At 51.1% G+C, this 14,599-nt stretch overlaps 1 protein-coding gene across 1 annotated transcript in view; it reads right to left on the minus strand.

Annotated features, from left to right (window-relative positions):
• The window catches only part of LOC140426432 (phosducin-like), a 90,908-nt gene extending 90,282 nt beyond the window's left edge, over positions 1-626 (minus strand). Inside the window, exon 1 of the mRNA XM_072511221.1 lies at positions 503-626. The gene's annotated coding sequence lies outside the window, so the exon portion shown is untranslated. The remainder of the gene's footprint in view (positions 1-502) is intronic.
• Between the last annotated feature and the right edge of the window lie 13,973 nt (positions 627-14,599).

Below are 14,599 nucleotides of genomic sequence, written 5' to 3' on the forward strand. Positions count from 1 at the left end.
GTGACAGCTGTTGTACTAGGCTTCTAAGCCTAAAGATAGATAGAAATGTGGCATTATAGTCAACGCTAAATTCATTTGCATTTTTACTGGGTTGGATAATTAACCATGCCTATTTCTTTAACAGCTCAGCATTTGACTTATGGTATGGACATAATGAAAGCAGTACGATATGACTTATTTCCCTCTGACAATGTAACCAGATCAGCATTAGTTTGTCTCACAAAGGGCTGGTTTAGCACAGGGCTAAATTGCTGGCTTTGAAAGCAGACCAAGGCAGGCCAGCAGCATGGTTCAATTCCCGTACCAGCCTCCCCGAACAGGCGCCGGAATGTGGCGACTTGGGGCTTTTCACAGAAACTTCATTTGAAGCCTACTTGTGACAATAAGCAATTTTCATTTCATTTCATAACTCTGAGTTGTTCTCATAGACCTCAGAGACAAAAGCTTAGAAAACAGAGTACAGAATGTCGATGAACTGCATGGTGAAATGAAAAAGGCCTACCTGCTCTATATAGCTGCAATGTTCCAGCTAATGATTTAGGTAATGTTCTTGAAGGTAGCAGACAATAATTCATGCACAAGATAGCTTGCTCAATCTGGACTGCCCTGGGGTTTGAACATGGTGATGTGTCCAGAAATAGCTGAAGAGTAAGAGGATTAAACTGAAAGAATTAAGAACCTTTTCTCATTAATGTGCTCCAATCAGATGCAGTGGCACAGTTAGTTGCCCACGTTTCAGCTTTGGGATGTAAGGAACAAAATTGAATTGAAGTGATGATGGTGGTGGAAAACAACAAATAAATGAACATTTTGGGAATATTGGGGGAAAAATAATTAGAATATTTATGCATTCACTAGATCACAAGATTTGGAGGAAGATGGTTGTTAATGCATTTTTTAAAGGAACATATGAATTAGGAGCAACAGTAGGTCACTTGGCCCCTCGAGCCTACGCTGCCATTCAATAAGATCATGACTGACCTGATTGAAACCTCCCCCTGATAGCCTTTCACCCACTTGTTTGTCAAGAATATATCTACTTTTGCCTTCAATATATACAAAGAAACTTGCTTCCACTGCCTCTTATAATATTAATCTTTATTGTTGTCACAAATAGGCTTACATTGACACTGCAATGAAGTTACCTTGAAAATTCCCTAGTCGCCGCACTCCGGCACCTGTTTTGGTACAGGGAGGGAGAATTCAGAATGTCCAAATCACCTGACAAGCACGCTTTTCGGGACTTGTGGGAGGAAACCGGAGCAGCAAGAGGAAATCCACACAGACACGGGGAGAACATGCAGACTCCGCACAGACAGTGACCCAAGTGGGAATCGAACCCGGTACCCTTGCGCTGTGAAGCAACAGCGCTAACCACTTTGCTACTGTGCCGCCCTGAGGAAGGGAAGACTCACAACCCTCTGACTGAAAAATAATTCTCTGTCTTAAACGAGTCACCAATTCACAGTACATGGGTGTCACTGGGGCTAGCATTTATTGTCCATTTCTTAATGCCCCTGAGAAGACAATAGTGAAGGTTTTCCACAGTGCTTTTAGGGAGGGAGTTCCAGGTTTTTGTATAGATGTATTTCCAAGTCAGGATAGTGTGTAACTTAGAGAAAAGTGTACTGGGGTGATGGTGTTCTCAAATGCCTTTTAAGTGGTAGTGGCTGCAGTTTTGGGAGGTGTACTGAGTATGCACTAACGAGTTGCTTCAGCGCATCAGATAAATGATACAAATCATCATGTAGCACTGTTGGTGGATGGAGTGGAAGTTTAATGTGGTGAATAGGTGCTGGGTCAAGAGAGCTTCTTTGTCCCAGATGGTGTTGAACATCAATGTTGTTAGAGCTGCACTCATCCAGGCAAGTGGAGAGAGTATTCCATTACATTCCTGCTTTGCGCCTTGTAGTTGGTGGGCTTTGGGGAGTCAGGAAATGAGTTACTCGCCATAGAGTTCCCAACCTATGACCTGCTCTAGTAGCCACAATATTTATATAGTTTCTGCCCAATGGATAGCTCCAGGATGTTGATAGTGGGGGACTCAGTGATAGTAATGCCATTGAATGTCAGGGGGAGATGGTTAGATTCTCTCTTGTTAGAGATGGTCATTACCTGTGTTCCATCATTTGATCTCAGCCGTCCTGCCTTTCTTAAACAGCATAGAACATAGAACATAGAACATTACAGCGCAGTACAGGCCCTTCGGCCCTCGATGTTGCGCCGACCTGTGAAACCACTCGAAAGCCCATCTATACTATTCCCTTATTGTCCATATGTCTATCCAATGACCATTTGAATGCCCTTAGTGTTGGCGAGTCCACTACTGTTGCAGGCAGGGCATTCCACGCCCTTACTACTCTCTGAGTAAAGAACCTACCTCTGACATCTGTCTTATATCTATCTCCCCTCAATTTAAAGGTATGTCCCCTCATGCTAGACATCACCATTCGAGGAGAAAGGCTCTCTCTATCCACCCTATCCAATCCTCTGATCACCTTGTATACCTCAATTAAGTCATCTCTTAACCTTCTTCTCTCTAACGAAAACAGCCTCAAGTCCCTCAGCCTTTCCTCATAAGATCGTCCCTCCATACCAGGCAACATTCTGGTAAATCTCCTCTGCACCCTTTCCAATGCTGCCACATCCTTCCTATAATGCGGCGACCAGAATTGCACGCAATACTCCAAATGCGGCCGCACCAGAGTGTTGTATAGCTGCAACATGACCTCGTGGCTCCTAAACTCAATCCCTCTACCAATAAAAGCTAACACACTGTACGCCTTCTTAACAACCTTCTTAGGTGCTCAGGGAACCCGGCAAACCACACCCATATGTTTTGGGCATGCCCAGCGCTGGAGGAGTTTTGGAAGGGCGTAGCAAGGACGGTGTCGAGGGTGGTAGGATCCAGGGTCAAACCGGGCTGGGGGCTCGCAATATTTGGGGTTGCAGGGGAGCTGGGAGTGCAGGAGGCGAAAGAGGCTGGTATTCTGACTTTGCGTCCCTGGTAGCCCGGCGAAGGATTCTTCTTCAGTGGAGGGATGCGAGGCCCCCAAGCGTGGAATCCTGGATCAACGATATGGCGGGGTTTATTAAATTGGAGAGGGTGAAATTTGCCTTAAGGGGATCGGTGCAAGGGTTTTTCAGGCGGTGGCAACCGTTCTTGGACTTCCTGGCAGAGCGGTAGACAATGGTCAGCAGCAGCAGCAACCCGAGGGGGGGGGGGGTTCTATTTTATTTTTGTTTGTCTACACTGGGGGACCTGAGGGGGTGTATATGTTTGCTATGTTTGCTTTGTGTTTCGGGGTGTTAATTTATTATTTATGTATAGGGGGGAGGGGGGCACGGGGTTGTTTTATTTTGTTTTGTATTTAATTCTATTGGGTTCCTTTTTCATTTTGTTGTCGATATTTTGTGAAAACTTCAATAAAATTTTTTTTTTTTAAAAAGAGTCCATTAGCTTCTTGTGTGTTGCACCATGCTGTGCGTCTCACACACACACTCTGCTTATCAAACAATAATGGCCTCACTGCAGAAGTTATTGAAATGCTATGCGGCAGTTCTGAAAGGTGAAATGTAAAATTAACTTTTTTTAAACCACCCCCCCCTCGCTTTCGAACTTTACGAAATCATTCTCAGTATTTCCCCCCCGCGCTGATTCTGTGAACATTATTTTGTTCGAGTACATCTCAGCTGTCTGCATAATTTAGAAGATTGGCTTGTTGGCAAGAATCCAAATTTATTAAAAAATTGCGAGGCCCTCCCAGGGGAATCACTTGAGATGATTTAAGACGCCCCCAAGGTGCGTGACTTGCAATGTTTGTTTTTCCAAATTGCTGTCTCATTTCGTGAATTTCACTTTATTTAATTGCTTCTCTTGTCGCACACTACAGTTCAGCAAACACATTGGGCCGGAATTTGAGGAAGAGATAATGGCGATCGATCCGCAGAGTTCTTACTGTGTCGGTGAATTGCGATGGGGGACGTGTACTCCGTCAACTGCAAGTTCCCACAAGTTGCTGTCCAATCTTCACCTTGAGTGAAAACATCCTGACCCTCTCCCCCACTCTCCCTCCCGCCCCCCCCCACCCCGAGTATCTTGAAGTTATAGATTTTCCCATTAATTGACACAACAAAGAGTTAATTCGAGTAATTAACAGCATCATAGAACATAGAACATAGAACGATACAGCGCAGTAAAGGCCCTTCGGCCCACGATGTTGCACCGAAACAAAAGCCATCTAACCTACACTATGCCATTATCATCCATCTGCTTATCCAATAAACTTTTAAATGCCCTCAATGTTGGCGAGTTCACTACTGGTGCCGGTAGGGCATTCCACGGCCTCACCACTCTTTGCGTAAAGAACCTACCTCTGACCTCTGTCCTATATGTCCCCTCGTGCCAGCCATATCCATCTGCGGGAGAAGGCTCTCGCTGTCCACCCTATCTAACCCCCTGATCATTTTGTATGCCTCCATTAAGTCTCCTCTTAACCTTCTTCTCTCCAACAAAAACAACCTCAAGTCCATCAGCCTTTCCTCATAAGATTTTCTCTCCATACCAGGCAACACCCTGGTAAATCTCCTCTGCACCCGCTCCAAAGCCTCCACGTCCTTCCTATAATGCGGTGACCAGAACTGTACGCAATACTCCAAATGCGGCCGTACCAGAGTTTTGTACAGCTGCAACATGACCTCCTGACTCCGGAACTCAATCCCTCTACCAATAAAGGCCAACACTCCATAGGCCTTCTTCACAACCCTATCAACCTGGGTGGCAACTTTCAGGGATCTATGTACATGGACACCTAGATCCCTCTGCTCATCCACACTTCCAAGAACTTTACCATTAGCCAAATATTCCGCATTCCTGTTATTCCTTCCAAAGTGAATCACCTCACACTTCTCTACATTAACCTCCATTTGCCACCTCTCAGCCCAGCTCTGCAGCTTATCTATGTCCCTCTGTAACCTGCTACATCCTTCCTCACTGTCGACAACACCACCGACTTTAGTGTCGTCTGCAAATTTACTCACCCACCCTTCTGCGCCTTCCTCTAGGTCATTGATAAAAATGACAAACAGCAACGGCCCCAGAACAGATCCTTGTGGTACGCCACTTGTAACTGAACTCCATTCTGAACATTTCCCATCAACCACCAACCTCTGTCTTCTTTCAGCTAGCCAATTTCTGATCCATATCTCTAAATCACCCTCAATCCCCAGCCTCCGTATTTTCTGCAATAGCCTACCGTGGGGAACCTTATCAAACGCTTTACTGAAATCCATATACACCACATCAACTGCTCTACCCTCGTCTACCTGTTCAGTCACCTTCTCAAAGAACTCGATAAGGTCTGTGAGGCATGACCTACCCTTTACAAAGCCATGCTGACTATCCCTGATCATATTATTCCTATATAGATGATTATAAATCTTGTCTCTTATAATCCCCTCCAAGACTTTACCCACTACAGATGTGAGGCTCACCGGTGTATAGTTGCCGGGGTTGTCTCTGCTCCCCTTTTTGAACAACGGGACCACATTTGCTATCCTCCAGTCCTCTGGCACTATTCCTGTAGCCAATGATGACATAAGAATCAAAGCCAAAGGTCCAGCAATCTCTTCCCTGGCCTCCCAGAGAATCTTAGGATGAATCCCATCAGGCCCCGGGGACTTATCTATTTCCAGCCTGTCCAGAATTGCCAACACCTCTTCCCTACGTACCTCAATGCCATCTATTCTAATAGCCTGGGTCTCAGCATTCGCCTCCACAACATTATCTTTTTCCTGAGTGAATACTGACGAAAAAATATTCATTTAGTATCTCGCCTATCTCTTCAGACTCCACACACAACTTCCCATCCCTGTCCTTGACTGGTCCTACTCTTACCCTAGTCATTCGCTTATTCCTGACATACCTATAGAAAGCTTTTGGGTTTTCCTTGATCCTACCTACCAAATACTTCTCATGTCCCCTCCTTGCTCGTCTTAGCTCTCTCTTTAGATCCTTCCTCGCTACCTTGTAACTATCCATCGCCACAACTGAAACTTCACACCTCATCTTCACATAGGCCTCCTTCTTCCTCTTAACAAGAGATTCCACTTCTTTGGTAAACCACGGTTCCCTCGCTCTAAGCCTTCCTCCCTGCCTGACCGGTACGTACTTATCAAGAACACACAGTAGCTGATCCTTGAATAAGCTCCACTTATCCAGTGTGCCCAACACTTGCAGTCTACTTCTCCAACCTATCCCCCCCAAGTCACGTCTAATGGCATCATGATTGTCCTTCCCCCAGCTATAACTCTTGCCCTGCGGTGTATACTTATCCCTTTCCATCACTAGCGTAAACATCACCGAATTGTGGTCACTGTCCCCAAAGTGCTCTCCTACCTCCAAATCCAACACCTGGCCAGGTTCATTACCCAAAACCAAATCCAACGTGGCCTCGCCTCTTGTTGGCCTGTCAACATATTGTGTCAGGAAACCCTCCTGCACACACTGTACAAAAAATGACCCATCTAATGTACTTGAACTATATCTTTTCCAGTCAATATTTGAAAAGTTAAAGTCTCCCATAATAACTACCCTGTTACTTCCGCTCTTATCCAGGATCATCCTCGCCATCCTTTCCTCTACATCCCTAGAACTATTTGGAGGCCTATAGAAAACTCCCAACAGGGTGACCTCTCCTTTCCTGTTTCTAACCTCAGCCCATACTACCTCGGAAGATGAGTCCCCATCTAACATCCTCCCCGCCACCGTAATACTGCTCTTGACTAGCAGCGCCACACCTCCCCCTCTTTTGCCTCCTTCTCTGAGCTTACTAAAACACCTAAACCCCGGAACCTGCAACATCCATTCCTGTCCCTGCTCTATCCATGTCTCCGAAATGGCCACAACATCGAAGTCCCAGGTACCAACCCATGCTGCCAGTTCCCCTACCTTATTTCGTATACTCCTGAAGTAGACACTCTTCAAACCAACTACCTGTACACTGGCCCCCTCCTGCGACGTCAAATCTGTGCTCCTGACCTCTATACTCTCATTCTCCCGTACCCTAAAACTACAATCCAGGTTCCCATAGCAGGGAGCTATTTCATAATTGAGCCTCAATCTCCCTTTTTAGAAACCTGTTCGCCGTCTGTACATAAATAATTCTCAAATTCTATCTTAAACTCTTACAGGTCTGAACCTGCATCCTCTTATCATACTATCTTTGCACATAATTCCAAGTTTTGGCTTGGGGCCTGAACCTTTACTTGGCAATGATACTAAATGCTAGCTACTTTTCTGGTGTTAGATTCACACATGTACGATCGTGAAAAGACATGTTTCCAACAGTGAATATAAAAACTGATTGATTTATCTCAATTCCTGAAAGTCCCACCAGACAATGGGGATGAGAATCTCACGCTGGGGCCTCGTTCTGTGATTTTCACCACCATTGCCAGTGAAGCAAGAAGATTCCTGCCCAGAGTGCCAGAAAAACTGGAGAGAAAACTCGGCTGCGCAGCTGGAGAGCTGTGTACACTGGTTTTTGTGCTGAACCCTACACTCTGCCAAATTATCAGAAGATTCCGCCTATTGGAGGAGGACGATGTGGTCAACTGTGTCAAAGGCTGAAGACAGGTTGAGAAGGACAGAGAGGGGAAGTTTAACTTTGCTACAGTCACATTGGATGTCATTTGTGACTTTGATAAGAGCTGTTTCGATATTGTCACAGAGGCAGAAATCTGGGGCGAGATTCTCTGAACCTCCGCCGGGTCGGAGAATCGCCAGGGGCTGGCGTGAATCCCGCCCCCGCCGGTTGCTGAATTCTCCGGCACCGGATATTTGGCGGGGGCGGGAATCGCACCGCGCCGGTTGGCGGCTCCCCCCTCCCCCTCCACTCCCCCACCCCCCCGCGATTCTCCGGCCCGGATGGGCCAAAGTCCCGCTGCTAGAATGCCTGTCCCGCCAGCGTAGATTAAACCACCTACCTTACCGGCGGGACAAGGTGGCGCGGGCGGGCTCTGGGGTCCTGGGGGGAGTATGGGGCGATCTGGCCCCGGGGGGTGCCCCCACGGTGGCCTGGCCCGTGATCGGGGCCCACCGATCCGCGGGCGGGCCTGTGCCGTGGGGGCACCCTTTTCCTTCCGCCTTCGCCATGGTCTCCACCATGGCAGAGGCGGAAGAGACCCCCTCCACAGCGCTTGCGCGGGGATGTCGTGAGCGGCCGCTAACGCTCCCGCGCATGCGCCGCCCGGAGATGTCATTTCCGCGCCAGCTGGCGGGGCACCAAAGGCCTTTTCCGCCACCTGGCGGGGTGGAAATTAGTCCGGCGCGGGCCGAGCCCCTTAAGGTTGGGGCTCGGCCCCCCAAGATGCGGAGGATTCCGCACCTTTGGGGCGGCGTGATGCCCGACTGATTTGCGCCGTTTTGGGGGCCGGTCGGCGGGCATCGCGCCGATACCGGAGAATTTCGCCCCTGATCGGAGGGATTCAAACATGGCGTTCTGGGATTTGTGTCGCAGCAACACATTCAAGGTCTTTGAAGAGAAAAGGGAGATTAGCGATCAGGCAGTAGGTTACAAAGATGATGGAGTCAAGCATTAGATTTTTGAGAAACTGGGTAATTATGGCATATTTTGAGTATAGAAGGACAGCACCTGAAGCGAGAGAAACATTAACAAAATCAGCTAATATGAGGGCCAGCAGACAGGGTCCTCGATCCAGGACCGTGATCCAAGGAGTGGGAAGGAATCTGGGCAATAAACCGAATCCAAGATGTGCTGCTAACGTTGTGAGGGGTTCGGTTGGGAGGAAGGGGAGGAGGGGGTGGGGGGGGGGGGGGGGGGGGGGGAGTGCATGCCATCTTCGCGAGTTCATGTGTTTCCGTTGCAATGAAGGGGGCACATTCAAGCATGTTGCTACGCGAGGCAAACTGTGCTATTGCAGCAGCAGCAGCAATACTGAACATAGTGGAGAAGAGTTCTAGAGAAGAGAGTTTGATGCATCGGTTGAATGCAGTCCAATTGAGTGAAACAGCTCTGATTGAAATTATCTTAAGGGTAAATGGTAGATCCTAGGGCTTAGGTGATCATAGTGTGTGAGCAGACCTTCTAATATCTGCGTGCAGAAACACACGGCGGGGTTCTCCTTCCTGAGATGAAGTGTTGATGCCGGGACAGGACTCGTGGATTTCCATGACAGCAAAACTTGCACCACACCTGGACCGATTCAGCTACTGTTAAGGGGCGAGCACCGGCACTACGTGGAACACATTCCAATGAGAAACCGTGTGAGATTCGCCAGTTTCGCGATTGACACTCAGGAGGCTGACAAGCTGCAGCCGCACATACACACTTCATTCCCCACACACACCATCCCAGCCAATAAGATGGCAGCAAAATGCGCGGTGCCAAGATTAATTGATACTGGGCTCAAGACCCTCCTGGATGCGGTGGAGGAAAGGAGGCTACCCTGTACCCCGGCCCAGGAAGGAATCTGCTAGTCGCCACCATTTCCCATGTCTGGGCGCAGGTGGCAGAGGCGGTCAGTGCCATCAGCAACACCATCTGGACCGGCCTGCAGTGCCAGATGAAACTGCATGACTAGCTCAGGGTGGCCCGGGTGAATAGGCAGCACTGTGCCCAGAGACTAACCCCGTCCCGGAGGGAGTCCAAACCCCCACCTTGCACCACATGTCGGCACCCATACCAGCTGTCACTCTGGGTGCCCTGGCCACTGAGACCGCCAGCTAGGTTGCCCCCTGGGATGCATGTGACGGGCTGTCAAACACTGTTGTTTTCTGTCTACCCCCACCTCCCCAGGAGAAAGCTGGCCATAACCGCCGGGAGCGGGAGAAAACTGGAGGGGGACTGCCGGACCTGCGGCCCCTGACCGTGGCTGAGCGGAGGGCCCTGGACGTGGTCGGCGGCGGCCCAGAGGAAAAAGAGGTTGCCGGGTTGCAGATCGGCCGCGGGCGAGGAAGTGAGACCCTGCTGAGTTGCGGTTCCCCATGACACGTGTGTCAATCACCAACCCCCCCCAACACCACCCCCACACCACCCTCACCCTCACACCACTCGCACTCTCATCCCCACACCACCCTCACACCCTCACTCTCATGCCCACCCTCACCCCCACATGGGTGGGATGCAGTGTTCGTGCCCCTGGCCAGTTCTACCCCCCCCCCGAGTCGGTGAACCTGGAGGCAATCAGAGGATCCCATGCCCATTAGTCCTGGTGCACACGTCATGTGGCCGCCGGTGCCTGCCTGGGCCCCATGTACTGCCCATCCTACCCGTCCCCTGCATCCTCCTCATCAGACAAGGCCTGGCATTCATCCCCTTCCTCCAGCATATCCTGCTGCAGGCTGTTGTGGAGGACCCAGCAGGCTGCCACAATGCTGGCGACCCTCTCAGCGTCATACTTGAGGGGCCCTCCAGAGCGGTCCAGGCACCTGAACCTCATCTTCAGGATGCCGAAGCACCGCTTGATCATGTAGTGATCTCTATATCTGAATGTATGGAAAGGGTTAACATCCATAAGCAAGTGTTAGATAACCACCAGATGGCAGCACCAGATATATGTACATAAAGTAAGCTCAGAGAGCGTTCCTGCCTCTTCGTATCAGGAGTGACTGGTAAATAGAGTTAGAGATATAGCTTAGTGTGCAGGTGTAGTTAATCATTATATATATTTAATCTTATTAATCTAATCTACAGTTATAGTTATAGAAGAGTGAACAAACTCTTAGTTAATTTATAATCATTATTCAATAAACATTATTTGCTTTATTTGAAGACTTTGAGTGTTGCTGAACATCAAACATACAACCATTCTGGCAGGAAGCAAATGAGTAACAAGATATTACTAAATATAATATTACAGATCATACCCCTGATCGCTGCATAGGCATCATTGTAGCGGGTCTCAACCATGATGACCATCAACCAATAAACTCTGTCGCTCAGAAGCCAACCCCCCAGCTGGGGTGGGGGGCATCGCGAACATGTCAGGAATCATTGAGTGTGCCAGGATGAAGGTGTTGTGCACACTGCCCGGGTATCGGGCACAGACAGTCATTTAAAAAAAAAATTTTATTCAAATTTTCACAAAATATCAACAACAGAATACAGAAAGAAAAGAACAACCCCCCCCCAATACATAAATAATAAATTAACAGCCTTCATCAACACAAAGGCAAACATACACGCCCACTCAAGGAAAACGAACCAACCCCCCCGGGTTGCTGCTGCTGCTGACCATCTTCTAACGCTCTGCCAGGAAGTCTAGGAACGGTTGCCACCGCCTGAAGAACCCTTGTATCGATCCCCTTAAGGCAAATTTCACCCTCTCCAATTTAATAAACCTCGCCAGCCCAGCTTGACCCTGGAACCTACCACAGTCGAGGAAGAGTTCACCCTCCCCAGGGCATCCGCCCACATCCCCATATCAATCTCCTCACCCAACTCCTCCTCCCAGTTACCCTTTAGTTCCTCCACCGAGGCCTCCTCCTCCTCCTGCATCAACCTGATACGTTGCCGAGATCCTTCCCTCTCCTACCCACACCCCCGACAGCACCCTGTCCTGGACCCCGCGTGGCGGCAACAGTGGGAACTCCACCACCTGCCGCCGAACAAACGCCCTTACCTGCATATATCTGAAGGTGTTCCCCGGGGGGAGCCCAAACATCTCCTCCAGCTCACCCAGGCTCGCGAACTTCCCGTCCACAAACAGGTCCCCCATCCTTCTAATACCTACCCTGTGCCAGCTCAGAAACCCTCCGTCCATCCTCCCTGGGACAAACCGGTGGTTCCCCCAAATCGGGGACCTCACCGAGGCCCCCACCTCCCCCCCGTGGCGTCTCCATTGCCCCCAAACTTTGAGGGTAGCCGCCACCACCGGACTCGTGGTGTACCTCGTTGGAGGAAGCGGCAGCGGCAGCGGCACCGTCACCAGCACCTCCAGGCTCGTGCCCACACCGGACGCCATCTCCAGCCTCTTCCATGCCGCCTCATCCACCTCCATCACCCACTTACGCACCATCGCCATGTTGGCGGCCCAATAATACCCACAGAGGTTAGGCAGCGCCAACCCCCCCCCCCTCTCCCCCCCCTCGCCATCCCTGCACCGCTCCAGGAACACCCCCGGGGTCTTCTGCGCCCACACAAACCCCATAACACTCTTGTTTACCCGCCTGAAGAAGGCCCTAGGGATCAGGATGGGGAGGCATTGGAACAGGAACAAAAACCTCGGGAGCACCGTCATTTTAACTGACTGCACCCTACCCGCCAGGGAGAGTGGCAGCACGTCCCAACTCTTAAACTCCCCCTCCATCTGCTCCACCAGCCTCGTGAAGTTAAACTTATGCAGGGCCACCCAGCTCCTAGCCACCTGGACCCCCAGGTACCTGAAACTCCTCTGCGCCCTTTTTAGCGGGAGCTCACCAATCCCCCTCTCCTGGTCCCCCGGGTGCACTACGACCAACTCGCTCTTCTCCATATTAAGCTTGTACCCGGAGAAATCTCCAAACTCCCTAAGGATCCTCATCACCTCCGGCATTCCCCCCACCGGGTCCGCCACATATAGCAGCAAATCAACCACATAGAGCGACACCCAATGCTCCTTCTCACCCTGCACCAGCCCCCTCCCGTTCCTCGACTCCCTCAACGCCATGGCCAGGGGTTCAATCGGCAGTGCAAAGAGCAGGGGGGACAGGGGACACCCCTGCCTCGTCCCCCGGTGTAGCCGGAAATACTCTGACCTCCTTCTGTTCGTGGTCACACTCGCCACTGGGGCCTCATACAGCAGCCTCACCCACCTGACGAACCCCTCCCCGAACCCGAACCTTTCCAACACCTCCCACAGGTACCCCCACTCCACCCTATCAAAGGCCTTCTCCGCATCCATCGCCGCCACTATCTCCGCCTCCCCTTCCATCGCCGGCATCATTACAACAGTCAAGAGCCTCCGTACATTAGTATTCAACTGCCTCCCTTTCACGAACCCCATCTGATCCTCATGTATGACCTGTGGCACACAGTCCTCTATCCTCATGGCCAAAATCTTTGCCAGCAACTTTGCGTCTACATTTAAGAGTGAGATCGGCCTATATGACCCGCACTGTAGGGGATCCTTGCCCCGCTTCAGGATCAGGGAAATCAGCGCTCTAGGCATCGTCGGGGGCAGCAGGTCCGCATACCTCCTGTAAAATTCAACCGGGAACCCATCCGGCCCCGGTGCCTTCCCCGCCTGCATGTTCCCTATCCCTTTGACCAACTCCTCCAACCCAACCGGTGCCCCCAACCCCGCCACCTGCCCCTCCTCCACAATCGGAAACCTCAGCCGGTCTAGGAAGCGACCCATCCCTCCCTCTTCCAGTGGGGGCTCAGACCGGTACAGTTCCTCGTAGAAGTCCCTGAAGACCCCATTGATACCCACCGCACTTCTCACAGTGCTCCCTCCTCCATCCCTAACTCCCCCGATCTCCCTAGCTGCCTCTCGCTTCCGAAGCTCGTGCGCCAGCATCCGGCTCGCCTTTTCTCCGTATTCATATACCGCCCCCTGCGCCTTCCTCCACTGCGCCTCCACCTTCCTGGTGGTCAACAAATCGAACTCAGCCTGGAAGCTACGCTGCTGCCTATGCAATCCCTCCTCCGGGGCCTCCGCGTACCTCCTATCCACCCTCACCATCTCCCCCACCAACTTCTCCCTCTCTCTCCTCTCCCCCCTCTCGTTGTGTGCCCTAATGGAGATCTCCTCTGACCACCACCTTCAGCACCTCCCAGACCACCCCTACTTGCACCTCCCCATTGTCATTAGCCTCCAGGTACCTCTCTATACACTTCCGGACCAGCCCGCTCACCTCCTCGTCCACCAGCAACCCCACCTCTAGGCGCCACAGCGGGTGCTGGTCCCTCTCCTCCCCCAACTCGAGGTCCACCCAGTGCGGAGCATGATCAGAAATGGCTATCGCCGAGTACTCCGTATCCTCCACCCTCGGAATCAGCGTCCTGCTCATGACAAAAAAGTCAATCCAAGAGTAGGCCTTGAGGACATGGGAGAAGAATGAAAATTCCCTGGCCCCCGGCCTCGCAAACCTCCATGGATCCACCCCTCCCATCTGGTCCATGAACCCCCTCAGCACCTTGGCCGCCGCCGGCCTCCTGCCCGTCCTAGACCTAGAGCGATCCAATGTCGGATCCAGCATCGTGTTGAAATCCCCCCCCCATTATCAGGCCCCCTGTCTCCAGGTCCGGAATCCGGCCCAGCATACGCCGCATGAACCACTCATCGTCCCAATTCGGGGCATATACATTGACCAACACCACCCGCTCCCCCTGCAGCTTCCCACTTACCATCACATACCTACCGCCATTGTCTGCCACAATGCTCGACGCCTCGAACGACACTCTCTTTCCCACCAAGATCGCCACCCCCCGATTTTTTGCATCCAAAGCCGAATGAAACACCTGCCCTACCCACCCCTTTCTCAACCTTACCTGATCCGCCACCCTCAGGTGCGTCTCCTGAAGCATGGCCACATCCGCCTTCAGCCCCTTCAGTTGCGCGAACACCCGGGCCTGCTTGACCGGCCTATTCAGTC

This window comes from Scyliorhinus torazame, chromosome 7, assembly GCF_047496885.1.
Source record: "Scyliorhinus torazame isolate Kashiwa2021f chromosome 7, sScyTor2.1, whole genome shotgun sequence".
NCBI lineage: Eukaryota > Metazoa > Chordata > Chondrichthyes > Carcharhiniformes > Scyliorhinidae > Scyliorhinus > Scyliorhinus torazame.